Raw genomic sequence first — 16,181 nt, 5'->3', positions numbered from 1 at the left:
ATAATAGACAGCCAATGTATGATCATTTGAGGGTATTTGGCTATGCATGCTATCCGTGCCTGAGACCATATGCAAGTCATAAACTTGATCCTCGATCTCTTCCTTGTATCTTTTTGGGTTATAGCAACCAGCACAAAGGGTATCGATGTCTGGTTCCAACCAATAATCGTGTGTACATCAGTAGGCATGTTGTCTTTGATGAGCATTCTTATCCATTTATAAAGAAGCTCGCCACTTTGGTATGGACAAGTATACAAACCTGTACAAACAGTGGATTGAAGGAATACAAATTCTTGAACCCTCAAGAACCAAGTCAACATATAATGGTTCCTTACATCAGTCAGTTAAAGATCAGATTCATCCTGATCTACATGATTGTTATAATCCTTCTCTGTGTTACAGACAACAATCTCAGACCATTTCCTCAAGAACTATGCAGAATGAGGAAATAACAGAGGATCAAGGTGACAAGACTTCAATAGAAACTGTGCCTACAGATCTGTCCACTTCTCAGGAACAACATACTACCAGTTCTTCATCCTCACATAATGATCTTCCACCTGAAAGCAATTCGATGAAGGAGGCTGCAGCCCAATTCCATTATGTCTTCGTCTCAAGTTACTGCTAATAATCATCATATGCAGACCCGACTAAAGTCTGGGATTCGAAAACCAAATTTGAAGTATGCTTATTCAGCTGTCTATCAAGTTCCTATGGAACCACGGTCTGTCAAATCAGCCTTAGCTGATGAAGCATGGTACAGGGCTATGAAAGAAGAAATGGATGCACTTGATGAAAATCAAACATGGACATTGATTCCAAGAACTGATCAGATGAATGTAATTGGCTGTAAGTGGGTATATAAGACCAAACTCGCACCAGATGGAGGTCTTGATAGACTTAAAGCTCGTCTAGTTGCCAAAGGCTTTCACCAAGAAGAGGGACTTGACTTCACTGAGACTTTCAGTCCAGTTGTAAAACACACAACAATTCGCATAGTGCTATCCCTTGCCATGATAAAGCACTGGCCAATACACCAACTTGATGTCAAGAATGCTTTTCTTCATGGAGATTTGAACGAGACTGTCTACATGGAACAGCCACCTGGCTTTATTAATCATCAAAAGCCAAGCCATGTATGTCTACTTCACAAGTCCCTATATGGTCTTCGACAAGCACCAAGAGCTTGGTTCGATAAATTCAGCAAATTCTTACTCGAAAATGGTTTCTTCTGTAGCACAGCAGATCCATCATTATTTGTTCTTCATACAGACTCACATACAGTTCTGTTGCTTCTATATGTTGATGATATCATCTTGACTGGTAGTTCATCACATCTCCTAACTACCCTCATTCAGAAACTTAGTCTCCATTTTCATATGAAGGACCTTGGGTATATTCACTATTTTTTGGGCATTGAGGCCAAACGAACATCACAGAATCTTTTTTTGTGTCAAACAAAATATGCCACTGACTTGCTGAAACGAGCTCACATGGCCGATTGTAAACCAATCTCAACGCCCTTACCTCTTCGATCAATTTCCATAGCTGGTACCGCAAAACAGCTCACGAGATCCTATAGAGTACGAAGCTTGGTTGGTGCTCTTCAATACTTAACCATTACTCGACTGCACGACTTTTGCTACTAATCTTCTCTGCCAAAAGATGCAAAGCCTATCGAAGAAGATTTTCATCAACTAAAAGAGTTCTTCGATATGTCAAAGGTACTATGAATCTTGGAATCTATCTTCATGCTCAAAGTTCAATAAACCTCTATGGATTCTCTGATGCTAACTGGGCTGGTTGTCCCACTACACGACGTTCCACAACAGGATTTTGCACATTCCTTGGTTCTAATCTACTCTCTTGGTCTGCCAAGAAACAACCTACTGTTTCCAGATCATCAACCGAAGCAGAGTATCGTGCACTTGCTTCCACAACAGCTGAACTTACTTGGATAACATTTGTCTTACGAGATATTGGCATTTCTCTTCAGTCTCCTACATTCCTATACTGTGACAATAGATCAGCAATTTCTCTCACAGCCAATCCAATATTACACGCTCGAACCAAGCATATTGAAGTTGATTTTCACTTCGTCCGAGAGAAAGTCTCCTCTGGTTCCATTCGTGTACAATATATCCCTACTCATCTTCAATTAGCTGATATATTCACTAAGTCACTATTACGATCGTCTCATCTTAATCTCCGAACCAAATTAGGAATGGGATCATTTACCCTTCCCAATTTGAGGGGGAATGTTAGAGGATCAAGACCGTTCATAACAGAGGATCAAGATGATCAACATTGTCAGCTCAGTATACTACATCAAGATAAAGGGTCTTACTTTACCGCATCAAAAGGTAGACACGGGGATCCTCAACAACCGATAGACAGAGATCATCGAAGTCTATCATGAAGAGAATAAGCCGAAGACGTGGATAACCAGTTCTATTAACGGTGGAGATTAATCAAATGCCGAAGATATGGATTGACGAGGATTGCCAAGTATCTGAACTTGCTACTCTGTTATACTGAGTTGTAAAAGTCTGTTTGTTAGCTTTAGAGTCAGTTAGTTCGGTTTTAGTTGGTTATTAGTTTTGGTGCTTTCATTAGTATATAATGAGAGAACTGAGCTCAAGAGAAGAAGAATGGTGAAGAAGAGAGATAGAGAGGATAGAGCAGAGAAGCTCGAATATTGATTGTATTCTTTCATTTCACTTTGTACAAAGAACTTGAATACAATGGAATGAGATACGAACTCTTCTTGTTCAAGATTCCTTTTCAGCATCATTGAGTTGATTCTTTATCTCCATCATCATTCTTCATCTTCTTCCTTTGCATCGTTGAATCCACAAACTCACAGTTAGCTTAATGCTCTCTCTCTCTCTCTCTATCTCAAATTTTGTACGAAAGTTATGAGTATTCTAAAAGTATAAATTGTTAGATGAAAACATTATATTGCAATATTCAAATGCTTTGACACAAACATACCCGCTCTCTTTCTGTAATCAGCTCAATGTTGTGCTTGCAGACTGAACTAACTTCTTGAGCGAATTGAATCAGTAAATTTCGTGAAGCTCGTAGGGTACTGCAGCGACAATGAGCACAGAATTGTAGTATATGAGTTTATGGCTAAGGGAGCTTGGAAGATGAGTTATTAAGAGGTAAGGACCAAGCAATGAGGACTCTATGAATGAGAGGAAGGTGAATGAAATTTCATAAAGCCAGTATATATTTGCAATTCTGCGCATGATTCCAAACCTAAAGAACCCAATTTGACTACATGCTTCACTGGAATAACAGAAAAACGCAAGGAGCTAAGTTGGAGAACAAGAATCAAAATCGTGATTGGGACTGCTAGAGGTTTGGATCATCTTCATTCACAACCCAAGCCTGTCATTTATGGCGATATCAAAACCTCCAACGTTTTGCTTACCTCTGTATGTCTTGCTTTTCTCTATATTCATGGTACAATTGCAGGCGACCATCCACCCGTTTTGAGATCAGAATTCAAGTATGTATACCGTCTGCATCACATATTTTACTTTCCATCAATATCAAACCAGACACAACACCGAGAATAGCTGGAAGAGACGAATAGTTCAATTAGTAACAGGAAAAACGAACCTTCTCCTGAATCACCTCGCCTTGTCCTTGAACAAAGACGTGATAATCACCCAGCTGCAAATAAGAACACATTATAAGAACTTAAACGCATTTGCTGGGGAGAAAGAAAGAGAGCTCATACTTGTCTGTTCCGTGAATTGTAATCTGGTCACGCAGTATATCATCCTCCTACGTATGAGTCCCATTTAATCAAATTTTGAAAAAGAAACCAAAAGCAAAAATTCTAGAGAAGGAAATGATAATATCACGGTCCTTGAGGCTAAATGAGCAGTTGCGGAGAGAGGCAAGAAAAGGAACCTGTTGAGACCATGTGAAAATATACCTCTTCTTCTTAACATCTCCATTGCTACCACTACTATCGCACTTCCCCTTCATTTCCTGCATATCTTTATCCTTCACTTCTATCTCTTTCCTTTCATGCTCCTTTCGATTATAAAAAAGCTGACCCAATTCAACTCGTGGTACAGAGGCCGAGCCCTCACCGAGCAGTCTCATAATAAATAAGAAACTGCACCCACAAAAGGGAACCAACTCGTCTTCCTTCCCCTCTCTCTCTCTCTCTCTCTCTCTCTTCACGGTTGCTTCTCACTGTATGGTTTTTTTGGTGGGAAAAAAATCTAAACGAAATCAATAGCTTCCAATTTGCAGTAGCCTCGGATTCTTTATGTTTCCGAGTTCGCTTTGACATAATAAAATAAGGATTTTTAACTAAAGTGGAAAGACAAGGGCTTTGCCACAAAGTCTTGACACTGGAAGAGCTTACTCAGGCACGGTGCATCCTATTGCTTATATTCATCGGGATTCGCGAAAACTTTGCATGCCTATGCGCGATTTTCTCCAACAGAATATTACTATAAGAGAGAGAACAACGCGTAGCTTTACCTGGCGAGCTGCATTGAATGGAGCTTGGGATTTGCTTATATACACTCCTTGTTTATTTTGAAGTACTTGACTACATTCCCTTGCGCTTGAGGATGACTTGCTTTCTTTCACTTTTTCTCTGCGGAGAGGAAAACTATTAATACAAATTAAAGGATTCTTGCTTTAGTGCGCGGGCATGCAATGCCTACATAAAAAAACTCGGACCAACTGCACTATTTACGGCTCGGTGATTAATGAGAAAGAGGGTAACTTTATGGTCCATGCTTTTTAATGATTTTTTTCAGACAAAAAGTCATTAATTCGATAATGCATAACTTCAAACTATGTTAGTCACACATTAAGAAAATTGTGGCACATATTGAGGTAATTTCTATTCACGTTAAAAATAGGAAAAATTACCAAAAATTCTAAACCTATTGCAATTGCGTCAATTCAGTCTTAAACTTTTTTGGTACCAACTGAATCCTAAAATTTTTATAATTATTCTAGATAAGTCCATCGATCAAAATCGGTCGACAGTGTTGATGTGGTAGCTGGCCGACACCGGAAACCTTTTTTTTTTAATAATATTTTATCTTTTCTTTCTTTCTCTTTTTTTTTTCCTCGCTCTCCCTCCTCCTCCCTCCTTCTTCCTTTGGCTCTAGCAATGGGCCGAGAGGAGGCTGGCTGGTCGCCAAAGCCAAGGAAGAAGGAGGGAGGAGGGAGAAGGAAAAAAAAAGAAAAAATTAATAAAAATTATTAGAATAAAGATTGCCAGCATCGGCCGCTGGCCACGTTAGCATCGATCGATCAATTTTGGCCCAATGGACTGATCTGGCACAATTGTAAAAAGTTTAGGACTCAAGTGGCCAAAAAATAATTTTATGATTGAATTGACACAACTACAATAGGTTTAAGAATTTTTTGATAATTTTCCTAATAAAAATATATTATCACATGCCTTTTGACACAAGACTTTAGATAAGCCGAGGAATGATCAGTAAAAAAAAACAAGACTTTATGATTTTGCTTTAAATTTGGATAAGTAATTAATTAACAAAAGTGGGATTGCTTCTTTTCCATCAAGCTATTCTAGACTTGAGGAAGACATTATCTTATTTGGCATGATATAATGGTGAAAATATTTATCAGATTTTTCAATTTTTTAACCTAGTTTTTATTAATATAGGGATTAAGATAGATTTTCTTTCATTACATAGACATTACCTCTGGTAGCTGCATTGAGGCCACCACCATCCACCTCTTACCCCAACCCAACCCCACCCCCACCGACAGCAGCGAGCAAGCAATGTGGAAGTGACTAACAACATCAACGAATGCGAACACCATACTAGAGGAGAGAAATATGGTGAGGTCAATTGAGGGCTAGGTTTTGTTTTGATGACATGAGAAATTACATTGTGTAACTAAACTTATTTGTACACTTTAAAAATAATCTATGAGCAGTTCCCACTTAGTGAACAGCAACGATTAGCTGCTGTTCAACAGCTAATCGTACCTGTTCAAGATATCATGACGTTAATTGCGAAGTGGACGTCATACCCATTGGATGGAAGAGCCACGAATTCTCACGTGCACAAGAAAATCTTCGGCCCTGGTCAAAACATTTGTGTGCAGTAAAAGTGGGGTTGCGGGAAAGACAGGACCTTAAAAGGCGTGTAATTGGAATGGAAAAGATTCGGTGAGGATTTAGGGACTGGGGAAAGGGGGGTGTTTGGTAATATTAGTCCCACCACAAGCCATCAAAGCAAGACGACCCACTAGAGGCCGATCATGTGGAAGCCTAAACAAAAGCTGGGCTGACAAACGTTCCATCAAAACTTTGAAAGTTTCAAGGGACAGGAACAAATCAAACGAACCCCACGAACCCTAATTTTCAAAAAAGCAAGAAATAAGTTCTCCCTGTCTCCTTGAAAATTATCGAAAAAATCATAAATTAATTACACTTTTATCAATTCAATCATAATTTTTTTAAATTATCAAATGAATTCAAAATATTTTTACATTTTACCAATTAAGTCTATTCGATCAATTTTGATTAAACATCACTAATGTAGACACCAATCATTTTACGTGACACGTTAACACTGTGAATAATTTTTAATGATACTTTAATTTTTCTTCCATTCTTTCTCCTCTAGCAAGTCGCCCCTAGATCTGACATGTCTCATGAAAGGAGTGACATGAAGCTCAGAATTACGGGTGTATAAAATATTCCAAGGCGATTGGTCTATGGTCGATTCGGAGGACCTTGTGAAAAAAGACTTCTTTATTTTGTGAAATTAATCATTAATTTATTTTAGAAGGAAATTAAATTATGTTATGTTCAAGTAGCAAACATGTCATGGTTGTAGGAGTCTATCCATCCCATATAGGCTTTAAGGACATCGTAGCATAATCTTCAAGGTGATGTTAGGACTCAGCATGGCCATAAATTTTGTAAAAATGAATCTCATAATAATTTATAATTATTTTTTTATTTAATTCTTTGTGATCCAAAACAAACTGTTATTCTTTTAGTGGATTAAAAACTGTTACCCAGTAATTTCTTTTAACGTTCTTGCACAGCCTAAGTCTAGTTTGAATTATACAAATCACTAGTATCTAGAAACGCTAAAATTTCGCAATGCAGGACCACATATTAGCAAACCAGGGAAGCTACCTGAACCGGTGGCTCACTTTTTCTAAGTATTTTGATCCAAATAAGAAAAAATCAATTGCCCACGAAAATCAGACAGTCAAAAGTGAAGCTTTACTTCCGAAGTAATGCAAAGTTGAAGAAACTTCCAAAGCGGACGACTGATTAGCCCAGATCTAAGTAATCCCTATTATCTTTACGTAAACAAAATTCGACCGTCATTTGATCAATCAACAAGATATTCCCAACCTGAAGCGCCTGGACTTCATATCCAGCACGAAGAAGCAAGGCAGCCATTTACAAGCTCAACTCGGACAAGCCCACGAAAGAAACCACGTCTCGGGACGCCATTCTTCAAGAATTCTCGCAGCGTCCAAGCTCCGTCTCGTCTTCCTCCGGGAAGAGAATGAAAACACGGGAAGGAGAATGCTCAACTTAATTATGTGGTAAACCCAAAATGCCACGGCGGAGGCAGATCTGAGAGCTCGGAATGCGACCGGTGGGGACTCTTGTTTTGGGGCGGGGAAGGATTGGCTCTTGGAGGTGGCGCGGCGGAGGCGTCAGATCTGAGCTCCGGATGCGATCGGCGGGGCTCTTGGGACCGACAAAGAGGAGTAGCTTTAAAAGGCGACGGCAGAGGTCGGAGGCGACATGCCGGTTGCGGTGGGTCTGAGCTCTGTGAGAGACTTTTGGAAGCAAGAGAGAGAGGGAGAGCATTTTGAAAAAAAAGAGAGCAGGTTTCTTTTCTTCAGAAAATGCAGAAGAGAGGTAGGAAAGAGTGTTGTACAATTGAAGAGAGAGAGAGAGAGAGGGGGGAGGGGCTTTGTGAAAAGTAAATAATGCTTAAAATTAGATGGTCAACATACTAATTCGCTTGTTTATCTTTCTATGTAGCATTGTCCGGAAGGATAATTGCTGCATATTGTATCTTGTCGCTGTTGTAAGCTATTTACGACTTTTCATCCGTAGCTTGAAAACATAATATTCTCTTTCAGGTGGGACAATTTATGGAAAAATGACACGCGATTATTATTCATGTCCATGTTTGAATGTTATAAAGCAATTCGATATTTCAAATTAGACGAAAATGAAAGCTCCCGCACCATAAACTTTATGATGAGTTAAAAGTTCAAAGCAGAAACAGACCTTTAATTTTATGGATGATGTGATGGATCTAACCAATCATAAAAGTAAAAAAGCTATATTAAAAATCATGTCTATAGTGGCTCGATGTCGATTGGACTAGCTGTTATTGTGACGCCCTAAAACGTTACATGCAACACATGTCTTTTCTAATGTTAATTATTAGAAGTATGTGGAAGCTCAATAAAATTATTCTCAACCAAAATCTCGTATAAAAAATCTGCACAAATTAAATGTGGATATTATTTTCATTTATATAAACACTAGTATGGAAAGGGTTGGGTTCACTAGTGTCGCTATTCCCATACTATCCAAAAAGTGAGTTAGCATCCAACTCAAGGGTTCATGGTCTCAAACATCGTCTCATCCCCTCCATATTATATTCCACAGATCATCCTACAAATTGAAAAATAAGAGATGAACTGAAGTCGAGTAAATGAAATTTCTAAATTTAAGTTAGAAAATCACCTTACCACTCAACCTAGTACCAAAAAATAGCATGAGTGCATAGCAAACCCAAAAGTATGCCATGAACATGATTGATGTTTGACCTTTCCCATTGTGATATGCCATAGTAATCATTACTCCACAATATTTCAATTCAAACTCATTCATATGGCATAATTTGTTCCGATAAAAGGTAACCAATTGAACAATATTTGAATCCACACATGCACACAAATATGCATTATATTCATTATTACTTCTGCTCCCGAGTACTCCTGAGGTATCCTGACTCATGAGACATCTCGGTACACTCTTTGAGGCTTCCCAACTTATGAGACATCTCAACTTTGAGACATCCCACAAACTCTATCATGGGGCATCCTAACCTATAGGGCATCTCAACTCCGAGATATCGTCACCATTAATTTATAGATGACGGAAATTATATTGTTTTTAAGCACAATGTACATGTTAACATTGATTCTTTCTTACATCAATTATGAAGTAAACACTTATTACAACAATCGACACCGAATACATAACAACATTGATGATTATAAGCTTACCTCACATCCTTCCTCATTATACCTTTTAATGTTCATATCACAATAGTATGTTTATCCTTCCATTTTGTAAATATAAGTAAACATCTATATATATGCCAATACTCATGCTCATCTTCTTACTTCATCATTTGTTCCTCAAAGCAATGAAATGCATTAGTCACATGATCGGGTAAAAAGTAACTTGTGATCATATTTAGAACGTGAATCAGTATTCGATTTTTAAGGGGAAATCGGACCTAGAAAGCTAATCAAACAAAAAAAGTGACTATACTCAAAATGAGTAAATAAATTTTTAGATTCAAAAGGTAAACATAATCAGACTCAATAAAATCTAATTGACCAAATGGATATATTCAAATTCAGTAAAATCAGATAGAACAATTAGACATATCAAGACTCAGTAAAATTTGATCGTACAAATGAACATATCCAGACTTAGTAAAATCTGGTTGAATAAATGGACAAATTCAACAAATGAATACATTTAGACTTAGTAAAATCTAATAGGACGAATGAACAAATTCTAACTCAGTAAACTTTGACTAAACAAATGTATAGATTTTGACTCTTAAAATTTGATAGAACAAATAAACAGATTTAGACTTAGTAAAATCTAGTAAAATAGATAAATAGATTCTAATGTAGTAAACTTTGATAGAACAAATGAACATATTTTGGCTTCATAAATTTTTATAGAATAAATGAATAAATTTAAACTCAATAAAATTTGATAGAACGAATGAATAGATTCCAACTCAATAAACTCTGGCAAAATGAATGAACATATTCGACTTAGTAAAATTTGATAGAATTAATGAACAAATTTAGACTTGGTAAAATCGATAGAATGAATGAACAAATTTACACTCAATAAAATTTGGTAGAATGAATGAACATATTCTAACTTAGAAAATTCTAATAGAACAAATGAATAGATTTTGATTTCGTAAAATTTGGTAGAATAAATGAACAAATTCTAACTTAGTAAACTTTGCTAGAACAAATGAATAGATTCTGACTTCTTAAAATCAGGTCGAACTAATGTACATATTTAGACCCATCCTTTCTACATGCTACATGTTACCACATCGCAAGTAAATAACTCAAACACATGTTAGGCATGTAACCACTCATCAAAACATCACAACATATCAACTCACAACTCCATTTATCATCAAATTTAAAATTATAACTAAGGCCACCTAACAACCTACTAAGTCTAAAGTGTTAAGTAGATTAAATAAATTTAACGCCTAGAATTTCTTACCTCTTGAACAAATTTGTACAATCAAGGGTCATGACCACCTCCCGACTCGTGAAAACTAGGATCAAAAGGAGATTTGTTTCGAAGGTGGAAAATAGCATGATACGATTTGGATAGACTTTGAGCCTAATGTTCGCCCAAAGGTTAAGAGAGAGTTTGTTTGGATAATAGGTGTAGATATACTTTGGTTCTTCCCCCAATTACATGCGGCATGGTTAAACATATTATGTGAATAGGTGTGAAGAGACTAGCATGGAATGTTGATGATGGCTTAAGGATATGTGTCATGTTTAGGGTTAAAGCTTGGGTTTGAAAGTGGCACATGGCCATACATTTCTTCTGAAAATGCCACATAATGTATCATTTGTCATAACCAATTAAGTTTTTATATAATTTTTGAGAAAATACTGCTCTTCAAAGCTAGGTGGAGGTGTGCATGTAGATTATGTGTGGCTTCTTTACCAAGTTCTACTCTACACATGCCTAGGTGAAGGAGTCTTTAAAGATGACTCAATTTTGAAGTAATAATGACTTAAATCTTGGTTTTTCATCTTGAGAGAACACCTGGCCATCCATGCACCATTTCAAGAAGGGAGTTGCTAGCCTAGTGGCCACTGTCATCCAAGATGATGATGGTGGATTGTGGGCAGCAATTTCCATTTAAAAGAAATGGGCAACCGGTTGAAATCTAAACAATATATCATTATATTTGCTAACCTTAAATGATTCAACAAAGAAATTATATTAAAAACAATACATACGATGAAATAAAGGTTTTGTTTTCTTATTTTTTTAAAGGAATAATATAACCATCGTTTTTTTTTTGTCCGGAAATCAAAATCAAAATCATCCTTCAACCTTTCATTTTTTATTTTTTAAAGCCCCTCAAATTTTTCGAAAATGTCAACGTACAGTCCTTCTGTTATAATTTTTCTCTTGTTGGTCGATTTTTGTTGCCCTGGGTCATAGAATTAATGATGTAGACGCTGGTGAATATACGTGTCATGCTAAAATATATATGTCATATTACAATTCACTGAAAATTATTATAAGTCAAAAGGGCACCATATCAAATAATATTAAAAAATCAAAATTGAGAGGGAAAGAGATGGAGGATCATTGTGATTGTTGTAGCCATGAGCTCAAGCTCTAAGCTTGTGGCAACCATGGTCACAGCGGCCATAACCATTGGAGTTTCGAGTTGTGAACCTCAAGATCATGGCTGCTCGAGATAAGCTCACGGTCATAGTGGCTCAATTGGTGGTTGTAAATGGTTACAAATCATAGTTTTTGTAATATTATGGATGTTTTGTGGGTTTTCTTCAAATTTAATATTTCTTTTATTTTATTTCTATTATACTCACATTTAAGAAATTTTACTTAGAGGGATAAAAGAAAATCCCGATAACGAGATTCCATTCCAAATTTCCCGAAGAAATTGGATGAACAATTTATCCTGTTCCTTCGCTTATACTATCAACTTATTTGTTCTTTCAAATAAATTTTTATAGCACTTTATGCTTCATATTTGATGAAGTGGCATGTCACACAATGCTCAAGCATATATAAATTACTCCACCTTTCATCTGCCATTAAGACCCACATTAACACTTTTTATTTCATGTAGATTTCTAGAGAATTATGGTTCTTGAACTATAAAGAGAATGTTTAGCAATTCCTATCATTTCCAGCAATTAAAAAAAAAATTGCATTTCTGAAAATTACGTTAGAACTTTAGCTGAAGAAATCTTCTTCTTTTTTTGGGTCTTTTTAGGAACCTTGAGCCTTCTCTCTAAATAGACTCGTGAAGTGGAAAACTGGATCCCCTCGCAGAAAAGAAGTGAAAAAACTGGCTACTCAAGTTTGTGGATTACTCGATTTAAATTGTGCAGTGAAAGACAACCCGTCATTTGATTGCAGATAACGGTGCCGTTATGCTCGCTTTTCTCTTTAATGAGATACCAAAACATTATCCAACAAATGAAAAATTTTGTACACTACAATGAGTCTCATTGTGGCAATTGTTGAACTTGGACACAATATGTACTTATCTAGTTAAGATATGTTAAATTGAAATTTGGTTAGCACAGTGAAAAAGTTGGGCTATACAAAATACGAAAAAGGGAAGTAAGGCAAAAAATTTAATCAAACAAATTCAACATACTATAAATTTTTAAATAAATTTCATTTTTGAATAGTTACAAATTGATCATGATTTTGATTTTTGAGTTAACTTGGATTGCTTTGGCTCAAACTAAATTTATCGATGCTTTAAGTTTTATAAATAAGGGTTCGAGTGTTAATTTTGGTAATCATATTCATTTTGTCAAATGATGAATATATATTGGTAAGAATGATGAATATATTTTTTCACAACTGCAAATGTGAAAAATGTTATATATAGTGATGTTGTCAATAGAAATCCTAAATTTAATTGTCTTATAATAAAAATGTTTTAAATGGTCGTTCTACATGAAATTTTAAATATTTCATGTTAGATAATGCTTTCCATAAAGCTCTTTTCAATTCCCTAAGATTTTTCTATTTGCTTTTTTATTTAATCTATTTTTTTAATCTAAAGAATCCCACTAAGTGGGATTCATAGATTTTTCAAGGAAACCGGACAACTATTTGTCCGGTTTCCTTGAAAAATCTTGTGGATGGGGAGCACCGTTACTCTCCAGGGAGTCACGGTGCCATCACCCCATTATTATTCTTTCAAGAACAAGTGGTAATTATAAGATTTAATGAAAACTTTGTGAGTAAGTATAGGAAAAAACAAAAAACGAAATTCTTCTTCCTTTAGCATCAATAATGTAAGTGATTCACTACTAGTACTAATTAACTAAAATTTACACAATTAATATTTCCCGTCAACTACTAAGACAATGGTAAATTAATTAATACTGCTCTACTATTAGCATATACATCAACATTTATCAATTCAATTCAAAACGTTGGATTTGGGAAGATTACGTTTACGGGAAATTATCATCCGTGCCTCACACAATTTACGGTTCAATTAAATTTTTTACTTGTCCACTCAAAACCTGAGTTAAAATAATACATAGATTTATATTTTAAGATTGCATTTGGCAGTTAAGACAAAATTCGAGATAACATAAAATTTATCATATCTTGCATTTGGTATCTGTTCAAAATAAGATAAAGTCAGATATAAATAGGATATGATTGAATAAATTATTCTATGTGGGAAGTAGGATAAAGGCATATAGGATTTATAAAATTTATAATAAGAATTTTTATTCTTAAATAACAAATTTCTTAAATTAAAAAATTAAAAATTATATTTTAATATAAATAATATTTGAATTCTAATACAAGAAACTCAAAATAACAAAAAATATATAAAAAATTACTTTGTAAACTTTAATCTAATTTTTATTATATATTCGAATTTAATTCTATCTTATAATATAAATTCAATATATAAATATATTTATTACATATTTTAGGTGTTTTAGTATTTTAGGTATATTGGTACAATTTTCTATTTAATAAAATTTTATTAGAAAATGATGGAAAGGGAAGAAAGAAATAAAAAATTAATTAAAAATAGAGGGAAAAAAAGTAAACAAGAGTGTTGTGAGAAATTTTTAGCTTACCCGTTTGTAAACTTTCTAATTTATAATATGATATGAATATATCCAATTGTATTATTACAATACCAAATAGTGGACAAGATTTAGCAAAATCCCATGAATTTCATATTCTATTCTATCCAATTATATCCTAATTAGAAATTTGGATGACCAAACATGGCCTAAGTATCATTATCGGGTATTGAAATTTCCGAGTGTCGCATAATTATGATTACGAAAATTTTGAATATCACAGTTGTGATACTTGCGAGATGTAAATATTTTCGTACTAAGAGAATCATCTAGTTTATTGATCTTAAAACTAGAAAAAGAGTACCACACTTTGCGAAATAGAAATAAATTATATCGGCAAATTTTTTGAAAATATAGGTGATGTGTGAATGAGAATGTTTGAAAACGTTATAGTTGATCTAGAGAAATGAAACTGACTTTTTGTGGAATGAAACTTTGTTAGAATTGAGCAAAAGCATAATTTATTTTCCTGCCACAATTTAAAATATTATCCATATTCTGAAAATTGTGAAAAAATCGTAGGTGAATCTATATGTCGACATTGATTCAAATTAAAAACATTACAGTGCAATTCCGTTGCAAAATTTTTAACTAGGCAAAAAGTAAAAAGTAGAAACTTATTGTGATATGTTCTCAATTTTTCTAAGTACAAGATTTAGATTTTAATCTAATAGTGTTGGAGATTTAAAGATCACGATTACAAAGTGTTGGAATTTCATTTTAATTTGGATTGTGATTATGTCTTTTACCATACAAATATGATTTTTCTCAGTAGAATATGTGAACTTTTCATACAATTTTCTTTTAGTATAAATTGAGATTGAGACCATTTGTTGAATTTGCTAAGAGAGATTGAATCTTATTTTGTAGAAAGACCTCCATTTCAGGAGAGCATAAACCACGAACACGTCTTCGTTACCTTCCATTTTAATTCAAAAATTAAATGAAATGATAATGCAGATTTTTATGGGGAATGCTTCAATCCATATTGAAATGAAAAGAGTTCTTTTCATTGCTTTGAATGAAAATGAAAAACATCAATTTATTATTATTGACACCTAAATTTTGACGATCCGGTCATTTATTTATTGCATAGAAAATTATGGGCTAATTTTACCCATGAAAAATATTAATTGCATAACATATAAGTTTAGGTGCATTTATTTTTTAATTTTGTATTTTTATATTTGCATTCAACTGGTGACGGATGGATTTGAATTAGTGGTTCGAGTTTTAATTTGACTAGCCGAACTAAGCCCACAAAGTGAGCAAATTGACCCAAGCCCTTTTTTTTTATATCAAAATCATCTCATGAAAATAGGAATTTGAAATTATCCGGGATATCGATTTGGAAAAATTGAAACCCTAATCGGTGGCATAGGTTTGTTCGCATAGGGTTTGGAGGCTTCACACTGAATATACGGCCACAGAGAGAATAGTCAAAGGAGGAAAAGATATTCCCGCAAGCGCTTTGCTCTGGTTCTCGGTTGCTCTCCGGCGGTGATCTTCCATCTCGGTGATCCGGCAGTCCCTTGGCAATCATCAAGGAGTCCAGGTGTCTAACAATTCCACTACCATATCTACGCGGTCCCCTGGTCAAAGTTTCGCAGTCAAGCAGCGGCCAAGCAAGCTCTTGGTCAGAACGGGCGCACTCGTGATATTTTTTCTAGGTTTCCCGGCAAATCATCGAGCGCCCAACACTCTTCACCGCCATGCATCTCAGCACTACTCAGTCGTGCTCGGAGCTCGACACTCTTCACTGCCAACCCTGCTCCATCGACGATTTTTGATCGATCCATTGTCGACCACCAACCGTCAAGCCCAGCCGCGGCAATTGACTCGACGAAGCTGCAAACCACTTACGTCTCCTGCTTTGCCACCTCAAGACCGCAAGCGGCCACCGAGGAACTCCCATCACGAGCAGTCCTGCCAATTTCAGCTTTTCACCAACAGCAACGCTCCCACTTGTTGTTCTT

The 16,181-nt window shown here is 35.4% G+C and overlaps 1 long non-coding RNA gene across 1 annotated transcript; it reads right to left on the bottom strand.

Moving 5' to 3' along the window:
* Window positions 1-3,043: 3,043 nt before the first annotated feature.
* LOC120290970 lies at window positions 3,044-4,227 on the bottom strand. Its single transcript, XR_005548769.1, has 4 exons — window positions 3,752-4,227; window positions 3,631-3,684; window positions 3,440-3,530; window positions 3,044-3,091 (listed from the first exon to the last, which is right to left on the bottom strand). It is a non-coding gene; the product is annotated as an uncharacterized LOC120290970 (long non-coding RNA).
* Between the last annotated feature and the right edge of the window lie 11,954 nt (window positions 4,228-16,181).

This window comes from Eucalyptus grandis, chromosome 2 (assembly GCF_016545825.1).
Source record: "Eucalyptus grandis isolate ANBG69807.140 chromosome 2, ASM1654582v1, whole genome shotgun sequence".
Taxonomy (NCBI): Eukaryota; Viridiplantae; Streptophyta; class Magnoliopsida; order Myrtales; family Myrtaceae; genus Eucalyptus; species Eucalyptus grandis.
Note: the sequence above shows the minus strand (reverse complement) of the source record. Positions and strands in the feature narration are given on the sequence as shown.